General features: G+C 45.9%; 1 protein-coding gene across 6 annotated transcripts in view; it reads right to left on the bottom strand.

Annotated features, from left to right (window-relative positions):
• The window catches only part of MYLK (myosin light chain kinase), a 287,445-nt gene extending 277,062 nt beyond the window's left edge, over nt 1-10,383 (bottom strand). For 5 of the 6 annotated variants that reach the window (XM_025377293.1, XM_025377292.1, XM_025377291.1 and 2 more), the window contains exons 1-2: nt 10,258-10,354; nt 2,728-2,786 (exon numbers count right to left, since the gene is read on the bottom strand). The gene's annotated coding sequence lies outside the window, so the exon portion shown is untranslated. Of the gene's footprint in view, nt 1-2,727; nt 2,787-10,257 lie in introns of all 6 variants that reach the window. The other variant, XM_025377289.1, reaches the window with a different exon arrangement.
• Nucleotides 10,384-13,159: the final 2,776 nt, after the last annotated feature.

Genomic DNA, 13,159 nt, shown 5'->3' on the forward strand with positions numbered 1-13,159 from the left:
TCTCGGCCTCCCAAAGTGCTGGGATTACAGGCTTGAGCCACCGCGCCCGGCTAACCAAAACTATTTTGAAAAGAAAGAACGGGCCGGGCGCGGTGGCTCAAGCCTGTAATCCCAGCACTTTGGGAGGCCGAGATGGGCGGATCACGAGGTCAGGAGATCGAGACCATGCTGGCTAACACGGTGAAACCCCGTCTCTACTAAAAAATACAAAAAATTAGCCGGGCGAGGTGGCGGGCGCCTGTGGTCCCAGCTACTCGGGAGGCTGAGGCGGGAGAATGGCGTGAACCCGGGAGGCGGAGCTTGCAGTGAGCTGAGATCCGGCCACTGCACTCCAGCCTGGGCGACAGAGCGAGACTCCGTCTCAAAAAAAAAAAAAAAAAAAAGAAAAGAAAGAACTAGGTCGAAGGGCTCAAATTTCCTTACTTCAAAACTTACAATAAAGCTACAATAATCAATACAGTGTGGTACTGTTGAAAGAATAAATGCATAAATCAATGGGACACAACACTCAGAATAGATCACACATATATGCTCAACTGATTTTCAACAAAGGTACAAAGACAATTCAATAAGAGGATAATCTTTTCACTGTGGTGCTAGCACAATTGGACATTCATACGCACAATAGAATCTCTATCAATACCTTACCTCATGTATAAAAATTAACTTAAAATGGATCAGAACTAAACATACAACCTAAAACTGTAAAACGTCTCGAAGAAATCATTGGAGAACATCTTAATGACTCCACATTAGGTCGGTATTTCTTAGATATAACAGCAAAAGCATAACACATTTTTAAAAACTGATAAATTGAATTTCATCACAATTAAAGACTTCCGTTATGCAGTAACAGGCATTGTTAAAGACAATGAGAAGACAAGCTACAGACAGCAAGAAAAGATCTGCCAAACATATACCCAATGAAAGATTAATGTCCAGAACATATAAAGAACTCTCAAATCTAAATCACAAGGAAACAAACAATCCAATAAAACTTGGGCAAAAGACTTAAACAGATACTTCACCAAAGACAAGATATGTTTGGCAAATAAGCACAAAGATGTTCAACATTAGTAGTCACTAAGGAAATTCAAATTAAAAACACAATAGGATAAAACTATTCTTTTAGAATGTCTAAAATTTTTCAAATCTGACAATATCAAGTGCTGAAAAAGATGTGGAAAGTATAACCCTCAGACACTACTACCAGGAATGCAAAATGGTACAGCCACTTTGGAAAACAGTTTGATATTCTATTACATTTACCATACCTCCCAGAAACCCCAATCCTCGATATTTACCCAAGTGAAATGAAATCTATATTCATATAAAAATCTGTTCACAAATATTGATAGTGAATTGCTTATTATCACCTGAAACTGGAAACAGCCCAAATGTCCTTCAACTGGGGAACAGGTAAACACACGGTGATATATCTTTACAATGAAATAATACTCGGCAACAAAAATGAATTACCTATTGATATACCCACCACCATGGATGAATCTCAAACACATTAATGCTAAGTGAAAGCAGGCACCCTAAAAAGCCTACAAACCATGACTCCATTTATACGACATTCTGAAATAGGAAAGAACACAGGGAGAGAAAGCAGATCAGTGACTGCCAAGGTCTGCAGGTGGTGGAAGAGCAGACAACCAAAGCTTACAAGGCAATTCTGGGAGGTGATGGAGCTGTTCTGTATCTCAAATGTGATGGTGCCTATATGACTATATACATTTGTCAAAATTCAGAACTGAACTTCCTCATAATTGTGTACTAATTTTTCGGAATTGTACATTAAAATGGGTGAATTCTACTGCACATAAATTATACCTACTTTTTTACATGAGAAAGAAAAAGAGTCTTCAAGAAAACCCATTATGATGCAGCATTCAAAAGAAAAGTTATTGTGTACCTGGGAAAATGCCAATCATTTGTCAAACAATGGAATCAAAAGGCAGTAGAAACTGCCAAATTTACCAGACCAGAATACACTGAAGCTAGGAAAAGTTGGTGTGACTGATCTATGTGCAATAGATGATCAGGTAGATACTGAATATTTATTTTTTTCAAAGTTTCCAGTTAACTTTTAGAAAAATATATCTAACTTTTAGCAATATTACTTATAGAAAAGCCAGAACTCAAAATTTAATCTAAAGAAAATGTAGATAAAACCCTGGTAGACTTTAATATTCCTCAGACTTATTCTGCCAATCCTAAAGATGCCAAAAATGTCAAAATTGTGGGCACATACAAAACTGGCTAAGGGAAGCAAAGACAATTAATAGTTCAATCTCACTTAGGACTATAGATGTAAAAAAACCCAAAATATTAGAAAATCAAAGTCACTAGGGTATTAAAAAAAACTACAGTATGACTAAGTGTTTATTCCAGGAATGCAAGAATGCGTCAACATTCAAAAATCATGAGCACAGATTATGGAAAACAGCGTTTCACCTTGAAATCATATGTAACACTGATAGATTATATCAGTTATTACATTATCACAGTTCAGGAGGATCGTCATAGTTTGATTATAATGATGAAGAAACTGGTATGCAATTTCAAAAATAAAGGTATATTGTAATTTAGAAACTTTTCTAACATTGTCTATATGAAAGGAAGTGCTTTTTCCTGAGAGATTATAAAGTGATACGAATCTTACTGCCTATAATCTGGAATAAAGAAAATATGAGAATCCATCTTTTATCATGTTACTACCGTTATTTTTTCTCTTCAGCTGGCCTGAATTGGTTTCTGTTAATTTTGAAAAATCCTTCCTAATACACAAATCACAGAAATAACAGAAAGAATTACCCAGGGAAAAATCAAATCAGGTTGACATCAGAATCACCTGGAAATCATTGTTAAACCAGAGATTCCCTGACCCCACCAAAGCAGTCTGGGCTGGGACTGGGGAGCCATAGGTTATTTTTCAAACAAGGTTCCCAAAGAGATTTTGTTATCAGCCAGTTCTGGAACCACTGCTATTAGGAAACAGAGGCATCAACATGTTCTTCCCTTGATGTTTTTTCAGTATAGTTACAGATATAAAATTTTAGCATGAGAAAAATTAGACAAATGATAAAAACATACCATAATAATTTATGACTTGTCTCTGTAAAAAGAATTTTACAGGGAGTTATTTCTAGAGATGTTGAGGCTGAAAAGATCAGAGGCAGCCTCCGGGGGCAGTATCTGACAGTCATTAGGAACTTAACTCATTCCCTGAACAAATATTTAAGGCTAGAAGAATCTGTAAATCAAAGAGGCAAGTGAGGAATATTCCAGGTGAGGATGAACTCACAGTCACAGTCAGAGACACAGGAAAGTAAAAATTGGGCTGAGACAAGAAGTCTGGATGTAATGGGATCAAGGAGCGTGGGGGTGGCTGCTGTGAGACTGGGCTTGGAGGTCAGATTATAGAGGCCTGTGAATGGCTTAAGGCTGTTCTGTGTGAAACAGGGAGCCACCGGGGGTTTCTGAAGGTGGTGACGCAGTCAGACTATGTTTTAGATCAACAAAGCAATCAAGTGTACGATGTATTTGGGCTACAGAGAAGCCACAGTTAATACTCCAAGTGTGAGCTAGTACGGTCTGGTCATGAAAAAATAGTAATATCAAAGTAAAACCAAGTGTTTCTCTACCTGGGATAATCAGCAGGCCCACAGGGGAGGAGCTGAGCCCCAAAGTGGCTGCCCAATCGCAACAAGAAGCCTGAGAACTCCCTAAAACACGCTATTGGGTAACATCAGTAGCAACTGTGTTAATTGTATCATGTATACCATGAGTGACTACTGGGAAGGCAGGAGCTTTTGGTAGTAATCAGAGGCAGGTTGCAAGGTGGGAACTGTGTTCCTCCAGGAATGTTCTAAAACCACCTGCTGCTTCCTCGTGAACATACTCGTTTCTACAAGATTAGCAACCAAGTGATTATGAAAATGATCACCCTGTTGACCTAATAGGAAAATACCAAATGGGAATTTAACTTGGATAATGGGAAAGGTTTGGAATACATCTGTTTGAGTCATGTTCTATGAACGGACTCAGTACTTAGCCGGAAATATGCATAAAGCTCAGGAGAAAAGTTAGAATGAGGTTATACCTAGCCCTATAGAAGACATAACTGAAGTGAGGTGAATGAGTGGAAAGTGCCTTCTCATGGAGTGGCAGACAGCAAATCCCTCAGAATCTTCTCTGAGCACCTCCATTTACCCCATTAGCCAGTCCTTCTACCCACATGTACCGAGCACCTGTGGTGTGTCAAGCACCAGGCTATGAGTAAGGATACAGATGAACCACAGCCCGTGACCTCCAGGAGCACACTGCCTAGCAAGACACTACCCTTATGACCGCATCACGAGCGCAGGTTGCTGAGCACATGTTCATCGGCCTACAGCCTCATCAGATGAGTAGAGAGGGGCTTCTCTGTTACAGCCTCATCAGATGAGTAGAGAGGGGCTTCTCTGTCCACTTAAAGGTGCACAATCTGAGACCTGGAGATACCACATCACATAGCAGGAGACAGTGCTGGAGCTAGACCCCAAACCCAGGGCGTCTTCCCGGTGTTTCCCACAGCCTCAGATGACATTCCATGTAGTCTAACCCCAGGAAAGGGGAACAGCACTCGGTATCCAGGGGCCCTGAAGCAGGCAGATAGCAGTGATCACAGGCAGATAAAGGAAGGGCATTCACTCCTGCTCCCCATGGGACCCTCAGACTGAAGAGGACAGCCTTCAAGGACTCTAGAGAAGCAGGTGGGGCAGATGATGGAACCAATGTGTATCCATTCTTCCTGCCTAAGTCAGACCGTTCACCTTCTCATGCTATCACCATCCTCCACCAGGATAGATAGTGATGAGAACTCTGGCTGATTCTCTTGCCCCGGCCTCCCGAGTAGCTGGGATTACAGGCGCCTACCATCATGCCCGGATAATTTTGGGATTTTTAGTAGAGATGGGGTTTCACCACGTTGGTCAGGCTGGTCCTGAACTCCTGACCTCAGGTGATCCACCCGCCTCAGCCTCCCAAAGTGCTGGGATTCAGGTGTGAGCCACCACACCCAGCCACCACTTGGCTTCTTAGGCCAGAGTTTCCTCTTCAGTCCAATGCAAAGGTCAGGTGGACTTGATTCTTAGTCCTAATACCCTGTGATTCCAGAACTAGGAAGTGAGCTACAATATATGAGGCATGAAAAGAGAACACAAAGCCGCAGAAACCCAAAAGTCTTCTACGGGCCTGGGCTTTCACTCTGGCCACCCAATTGCCTCTTAATATTTTTGATCAAGATAAAATAAAACAATTTCTGATGTTTCAGAAATATTCTTGGCGGCAGAGGGAAAACAAGGCCAGAATGAAAACCACCCCCAAAATAAACCTCAGGACAAGCACACCTGCATGTTTGGGAGTGCACCGCAGGGTCAAAGATGTTATGCCAGGGCCCAGCAAAGAAGGAGCTGACAGCCTTCAGACACTGGAGCCAAATGTTCCTGCCTTCCTCTCTCCTGGCAAATGCTCACCCTCCCTTCCTCCTCCTCATCTTTGAGGCCTTCCCCCATCACTCTAGCCCCTGAATTTGTCATCCTTTAATTCTTTTTTTTTTTTTTTTTTTTTGAGACGGAGTCTCGCTCTGTCGCCCAGGCTGGAGTGCAGTGGCCGGATCTCAGCTCACTGCAAGCTCTGCCTCCCGAGTTCACGCCAGTCTCCTGCCTCAGCCTCCCAAGTAGCTGGGACTACAGGCGCCGCCACCACGCCCGGCTAGTTTTTTGTATTTTTTTAGTAGAGATGGGGTTTCACCGTGTTAGCCAGGATGGTCTCGATCTCCTGACCTCGTGATCCGCCCGTCTCGGCCTCCCAAAGTGCTGGGATTACAGGCTTGAGCCACCGTGCCCGGCCCCTTTAATTCTCTTAACAAAACTTGGAAACTGCTTGTTGTCCCTGTTTTCTAATTACTTCATATGTGTTAGCTCTCTGGCTTCCCACCCAGAGTCTCTTAGCATAGGCACATTATCTTTGTTTTATAATCCTCTACAGACCTCGATAGAAAGTAGGTACATCATTAGTGTCTGCTGGTTGATTTACAAGTCATTCTATAGACCTGGAGAACACTGCCCGGTATATATAATAAAAGCTATTCTTTGTTTTGTGCCTATTTATATTCACATATTCATTTAATTTTTATAACCGCCCTCATTGTCAGATGACAAAACTCAAGTCAGCTCATAGAGGTTAAAACCTATGCCCAAGAACACCCAGCCAGTGAATGAACTGGGTGGAACTGAACCCAAGTTTAACACCAAAGATCACATTCTGCTTGGCTGCCTCCTCCTGCCAGAAACCTGAATGAGAGCTACTATACATCAGAAATCTTCATCTCTGAAAAAAAAAGAAAGGTAAACAACATCCTCAACTATAAAAGCCCCAAGTTGCAGGTGTTCGGTTCCCCCAAAGATTATGATAAGTAACCCATAAGGTCCTGGTTTAACAAATTAGCATCAGATTTGAGTGCCCAGAGCCAGGGGAAAAAATCAAGAAGTAGGTCTGAAAGAAAAGGAAATCCTCTCCTTATCCCTTTTCTTTTGTCGCCAAAGGGGCTTTCTGTCTCCAGAGGGCTCTGCACTGAAGATGCAGGGAAGGAGGGGAGGGGAGGGTGGAAGGGGCGCATGGAAGTACCAACAGAGAGGGGATGGGGACAACATGGGAAATCTGAGAAGCTGGATCTACACAAAAATTTCCACAGCTCCCTAGTGGGGTGCCCATTCACCCTCAGACACTGAAGTACAGTGAGCAGGAGGGCAGGGAAAAGAAGGTGGTGTGAGCATCTGGAAACACAGCCTTACCTTCCAGCCCATGAGGCAGCAACTTTTGCTGGCTCTCCTCCTGCCCCAGCCCACTGGGCTGGCTGTCATAGTAAATTTCATGGGGGCTGCAGCCCTCACACACCAGGTGCGTGCAACAAGGAGGAGGGATGCACCTGCTGGCCTGCAGTGCAAATACGGAGGTCTACCCACCTTGAGTTTGTGAGGGGAATGCATTTGCTCAACCTGTTGGCATCAAACGAATGGAAAAGTGCGCAGCCAAAACTCAAGAAAGAATAGAGAATCCATCTGCGGAACGGCGCAGGTGGGAGAGGGGCGTGGCTTGTACCGGCACTGCTGCCCTGCACAGCCAAGTCTGCCTGCTTGTAAGGCAGGAGACTGGGGGAGCACGGGGAAGAGATAGAAGTCACATGGCACGGGAGCTCATCACAGTGACATCACTCTGTCCCACTGTGGCTCACCACTGGATGGTTCCTTGATTCTGAGCACTCAGGTCACCCAATAGATCCCGCTCAGGCCTGAGCATCCGCATGGACATTTTCCATGCAAATGGCCCTACCTCATGTCCTCTGCATGCACCCTCTGTTGGCCAAGTTGGGTGAGAACATTGTCTTTTGTTGGGAAAGGATACTTTTTAAGTGTTGTTTCTAAATTTTACTACATTTGCTGAAAAGACAGGACAGGAAGCTTTTAAGAATGAACAATCTCCCAGCCTCTGTGGGTTTGTTTGAGCTGCGAGAGATGCAGCAGAGCTTCCAAGTAGGCTTATATTTCCAGACTCCCAAGAAGTATTGCTCTCAGAAAGACACTAAATGAGACTCTCCAAACTCATGGGACACTGCACCCTATCCCCAAGTAAGGCTGCATTCTGAAACCCCCACCTTATGAACTTCCTAAAAGACAGACAAGCCAACTAGCTGTGTTTCAAACTCTAGGCTCATCTTCTATTTTGAGGATAAAAGCAAGGGGTCATTCTCAAAGACACTGAGTACATGGTGACCCCAGTGCATTCACAATCTATGCCTCTGAGGCCAGCAAATATCTCCCTAGCCAGAGACCCAGAACCTTTCCCCACCCTTGGCAATCAAAGGCCTCTCCCCTCTGCCACATCTGGGTCACCTCCTTCTCTGACAAGCCTTCTCAGCAGACTCCCCACCCCACCCCCACCTGCCAGCCAGGAGGCCCTACTCTTCAGTGACTGTAACTGTCTGTCTACCATGTTCAGACAGCAGGTGGGGCCACCTGGCCTTACCAGTTAGAGTAGGAATGTTCCAAGGCCTAGTCTGCTCTGTGTATGTTCTCTAAAGATCTGGCCCCTGGGGAAACAGCCCCTGATGAAGGGGTGGACAAACCTCACACAAAGGGCAGCTAGTCCGGCTGGGTGCAGTGGCTCATGCCTGTAACCCAGCACTTTGGGAGGCAGAGGTGGGCGGATCACTTGAGCCCATTAGACTAGTTTGGGCAACATGGTGGGACCCCGTCTCTACAAAACAATCCAAAAAACTAGCCAGGTGTGGTGGCACAAACCTGTAGTCCCTGCTACTCAGAAGGCTGAAGTGGGAGAATTCCTTGAGCCTGGTAGGTCAAGGCTGCAGTGAGCTGAGATCTGCCACTATACTCCAGCCTGGGCAACGGAGCCAGACCCTGTCTCCAAATAAAAAATAAAAATAAGACAAGGAAACATCTACAAGGCTGCAGCTACCCTCCTCCTCAGCTAGCCAGTTATTACACAAAAGAAACTGAACATGGGAGATGAACCAGCATAAATGCTTCCCCACTGTGGGGTGGCTCTCCAAGCTCATGTTTAGCTGCAGATGATGCTCAGCATCCTTTGCATCATCAGTGAACAATGTGACAGACCTGTACATCTTGGCAAAAAAGCTCTTGTGCATGTCTCCAGAGTACCCACTACCCAAACCGGCATCCAGAGTCCAACCACTCCGGACCCAGGACCAACTGCTCAGGTTCCTACTTGCCCCGGCCCAAGGCTCCTGGCCCACTGAGAGTGGAAGTAAAAGGGGTAACCTCACTCTGGGCAGGAAGGAAAATTCCATGCTGCCCTAGCGCACTGTGGTGCCAGCAGCGTCATCCTCCACAGTCCCACAGTGTGCAGGCGGTGAAGAGACTAAGAGAATCACAGAAGAGAGAAGGAGGTCAAGAATTTAAAAGAAAACAGATAGTTCTATTAGAACCCTAAATGCCTTGTAGGAACCTAATAAAGTCACCAGACGCACCTACACATCCCCCAGAGACTTACATTGTCCATTCCTGATTCTTTGAAGTGTGGGTGGGGTTCCCCAAATGGTCCTCCTAAGCCCACCATCTGGAAATAATTTAATAACAAGTGCATTTTGACAAAAAGGATTCCATTCAGGTGGAAGAATACAGCCTCACTTGGAAGGGGGATGCAGCTCCAGGGCAGGCTCTTAAAGGCTGTGGGGTTGGGGGGGGTCATCGCATATACTCTGGTTTATGGGGAGAGGAGAGATGGTAAAAACCAACGGCCTGAGGTCTGGCACCACGCCTACTGCCCAGGTGTTTCCCTACACCCACCCAGCTTCCTGAATCACAACAGCTAATTTTATTCCCTCTAGACTCTAGCAGAGCTGGGTCTTCATCTGGTTATGAAATAGAAAGCGCCCCGCACCCCAACAGACACACACACACACCCCAATCTAAAAAAGAAATCCTAGAAACCATTTGCCCATCAGCCCATCTTCGCATCTTCAATGCCACTCCTAGAAATTCAGTCCTTTGGGTCTTGAAGGTTTTAGTCCCATAAGTTCCAGGGAGGGGTCTACCTCAACCATTGACAGCTCATATCTCCTGAGAAGTTTATCCAAAACTTTCCAGCTGCAATCATCGGCAAACAAGGTCCCTCAACAGTGGGACCCCAGTTAACGCGAAGGAGGCAGAGCGAGGCAAGGGGCTTAAGTGAGGAATATGGAGTAGGACCAAGTCTGCAAAGCCCGAGCCCCAGCTTCGCCTGGGATGGCCAGGTTTGGCACTCGCGGGCCGCCTTCCCCGCCCTACCTTCCCGGAATCACATTTGGGCTGGAAGGACCTTCACGTGGCACCCCCTTCCCAGAGGCCGTCACCGAGTCCTCCAGCGCGGGGCTGGGAGCTGCGAGAAGGGTCCGCTTCTCCTCCGCCCCTCAAATCAAAGCACCCCCTTCGGATAATTCCTAGAGAGGCAATCGCATCACTGTCCCCAAGCACTTCATCTCCCCAAAAGAAAACTCGTGCAGCCTGGCGTCACTGGGGTCGTCTCCTTACGCCCCCGACTCCTCGCCGCACCCCGGGGCCCCTCTCCAGCAGGGGAGTCGAGCGGCACCGACGGTGGGGGTCCCAGCCCCCACCCAGAACTCCCACCCTCGGAGCCTTGACTTCCAGGGCCTGCGCCTGGACAAAAGCGTGGGGCGGGCTCACTCACCCGCGCGGCGAAGGCGGCCCGGGAGCCGGGGCACCGGCGCTCGGCGGGGCGCCCCGGCCGCAGGCGCACTGCGCTGGCTCCGAGCTCGCTTAGCGCCCTGCTGCCTACCCGGCGGCGCGGGGAGCCCGCGAGGCGCGTCCGGGACTAGGCAGGGCGGGGCGGGGTGAGCGAACGGGCGAGAGAGCGAGCAAGTGGGAGTGCGGAGAGCGGACGCGCGCTGGGGCGAGCGAGTGAGAGCGCGGCGCTGCGGGGTCAGTACTCAAACCACCGGCTCCAGCCCCCATGTGCTGATTTGCATGACATTTGCATAGCGCTCGGTGGGTGGACCTGCTGCCCTTCCCGCCACTCCCACCCGCCCTCTGCCTCGGAGTCGGGAGCGGAGAATCCGCAGCCAAACCGAGGGTCAGACCCGAGGCCCCCTCGCCCTTACCCTGCACCGCCCCAGTTACTCCTCGCACGCGGCGGTCAGCGTGCCGGTGCTGTCTTGGTGCGTGTCTTAGTCCCATATTGGGAGACCTAGGCCTCAGGTCGGGGGCTGATGCTAGCTTTGGGAGCGTGCATGAGACACTGGCTGTCTCTGGGCCTCAGTTTTCTAATCTGTACAATGAAGATGTCAGCGGAAGCATGGGGGTAAGGCTTTAGCGATGGAAGGTTGTCTATGTGATGTTTTTTAGGACATCCTCCAGCGGTGCAACTCAGCCCCACAGTTCCTCTGACATACTCCCTTCGTGTGTGTTAAGAATCTGTCATTGGTTTGGAAGATACCTACAAAGTTCTTTAAATTAAAAAAAGGGGGAGGAAGAGGAGGTGTTTTGGGTTTTGGCTTGCTTTATATTTAGTTTGCACCCAATATGAACTATTTTATAGCTTTTGATCTCTTCACTTGGACCTTCTTTTGTTTTTTTTAAAAAAAACTGTTTACGGAAGGTTAAGGAGTGTTTTTTCAATTTTTTAAATTGTAAAATAAAACATAAATACAGAAAACCACACACACACAAAAAACAAATATATAGACTAGTGAATTATTATAAATGGAACATCCTTGTAATCACCACCTGGATCAAGAAATAGAACTCTGCCAGCCACCCCAGAAGCCTCTCCATGTGCCCCACCTTAATGACAGCCCCCTTTCTCCCTCCTCCCAAAAGTAACTGCTAACCTGACTTTCATGTAGTCACTTCTGTTGCTTTCCTTTTTCTTGGTATCTTCCAAGGGTGCACCTTACCCCTCCCCTAACTCTTTTTTTTTTTTTTTTTAAACTTGATGTGCCTTTTAAGTCTTTTCCTTACAATTATTTGTTAAATAACTTAAGACCCTGATCTGTGAGGTTTTCCAGAGTCTGGGGGTTGCACATTCATGAGGCAATTCAGCATGTTTCTCGGTCCTCTGTATTGACAGCAAGTTGGTTGATCCAGGGTCTTCCTCAGACTGAAGTTTGATGTCTGTTGTAAGATTATACATGGTTGTGTGTTCTTTTCATCAAGAGGTACATGATTATGATGTCTGGTGTTTGCTCTTTTTTGAGGTTAGCAGCTGTCGATGCTCAATTCCTAGATTCATTAATGAAGTTGCAAAATCATGATATTCTAATAATTTTATTTTCATTTATTAGTTCAACAAGTGTATAAGGAGATGCTTCCTCTCATCTACTATTTGATTACCCTGAGATAGAAAGGCACAATGAATACCTGCTTTTTTTTAAAACTTACCTAGTTTTCAAGATAATGAATTGGTTCTCTGTCATTCTTAGATTTCTTTAATATCATTATAAATTCATGAATTTAAATATATGTGATAGGTTTCCATCTACTAAATTAGAGCTCAAATTGTCCCATCTTTGGCCAGTAGGAACTTCTTCAGTATGGCTCCTGGCTCCTTTTGATAAAGATTCTAGTAGTCTTTTCTCTCTCTCTCTCTCTCTCTCTCTCTCTCTCTGTAGTGTGCAAAGAGCTTCGAAGACTCTAGAAGTCTTTGATAGCTTCCTTGCTATCTGATATGACAAGAGGTTCCAGGCACATCTGTACATTTGCTGCCTCAAACCTGGAATCAGCCATTTCTCCAAGAAGTTCTATTTTTTTTCTTTTTTTCTTTTTTTTTTTTTTTCCTTTTTTTGAGATGGAGTCTCAGTCTGTCACCAGGCTAGAGTGCAGTGGCGCAATCTCAGCTCACTGCAACCTCCAAATCCCCGGTTCGAGGGATTCTCCTGCCTCAGCCTCCCGAATAGCTGGGATTACAGGCACGTGCCACCATGCCCAGCTAATTTTTGTATTTTTAGTAGAGACAGGGTTTCATCATGTTGGCCAGGATAGTCTCCATCTATTGTCCTTGTAATCTGCCTTCCTTGGCCTCCCAAAGTGCTGGGATTACAGGCGAGAGCCACTGCCCCAGGCCAGAAGCTCTAGTTTCTTTTGTTGAAATTTTAAGATAACAATATGAGCACTAGGGGTATTCATTGTTACTAGGTTGGGAACTGTTTCTAGGCTTTGTCTTTTTTTTTTTTTTTATTATACTTTAAGTTCTAGGGTACATGTGCTCTAGGCTTTTTCAATAGGCAGAGCTAGTAAAGAATACTTCATTCTTTAATATTCTAGAGGAATATTATTCTTCGTAATATTTTCATTAGTTCATATTATCATGCGCGTCCGTGTGAAGAGACCACCAAACAGGCTTTGTGTGAGCAATATGGCTGTTTATTTCACCTGGGTGCAGGTGGGCTGAGTCTGAAAAGAGAGTCAGCAGAGGGAGATAAGTGTGGGGCCGTTTTATAGGGTTTGGGTAGCTAAAGGAAAATTACAGTCAAAGGGGGGTTGTTCTCTGGGGGGCAGGAGTGAGAGTCACAAGGTGCTCAGTGGGGGAGCTTTTTGAGCCAGGATGAGCCAGGCACAAGATAATGTCATCGCTT

The sequence above is a fragment of the Theropithecus gelada genome, chromosome 2 (assembly GCF_003255815.1).
Source record: "Theropithecus gelada isolate Dixy chromosome 2, Tgel_1.0, whole genome shotgun sequence".
Classification (NCBI taxonomy): Eukaryota; Metazoa; Chordata; class Mammalia; order Primates; family Cercopithecidae; genus Theropithecus; species Theropithecus gelada.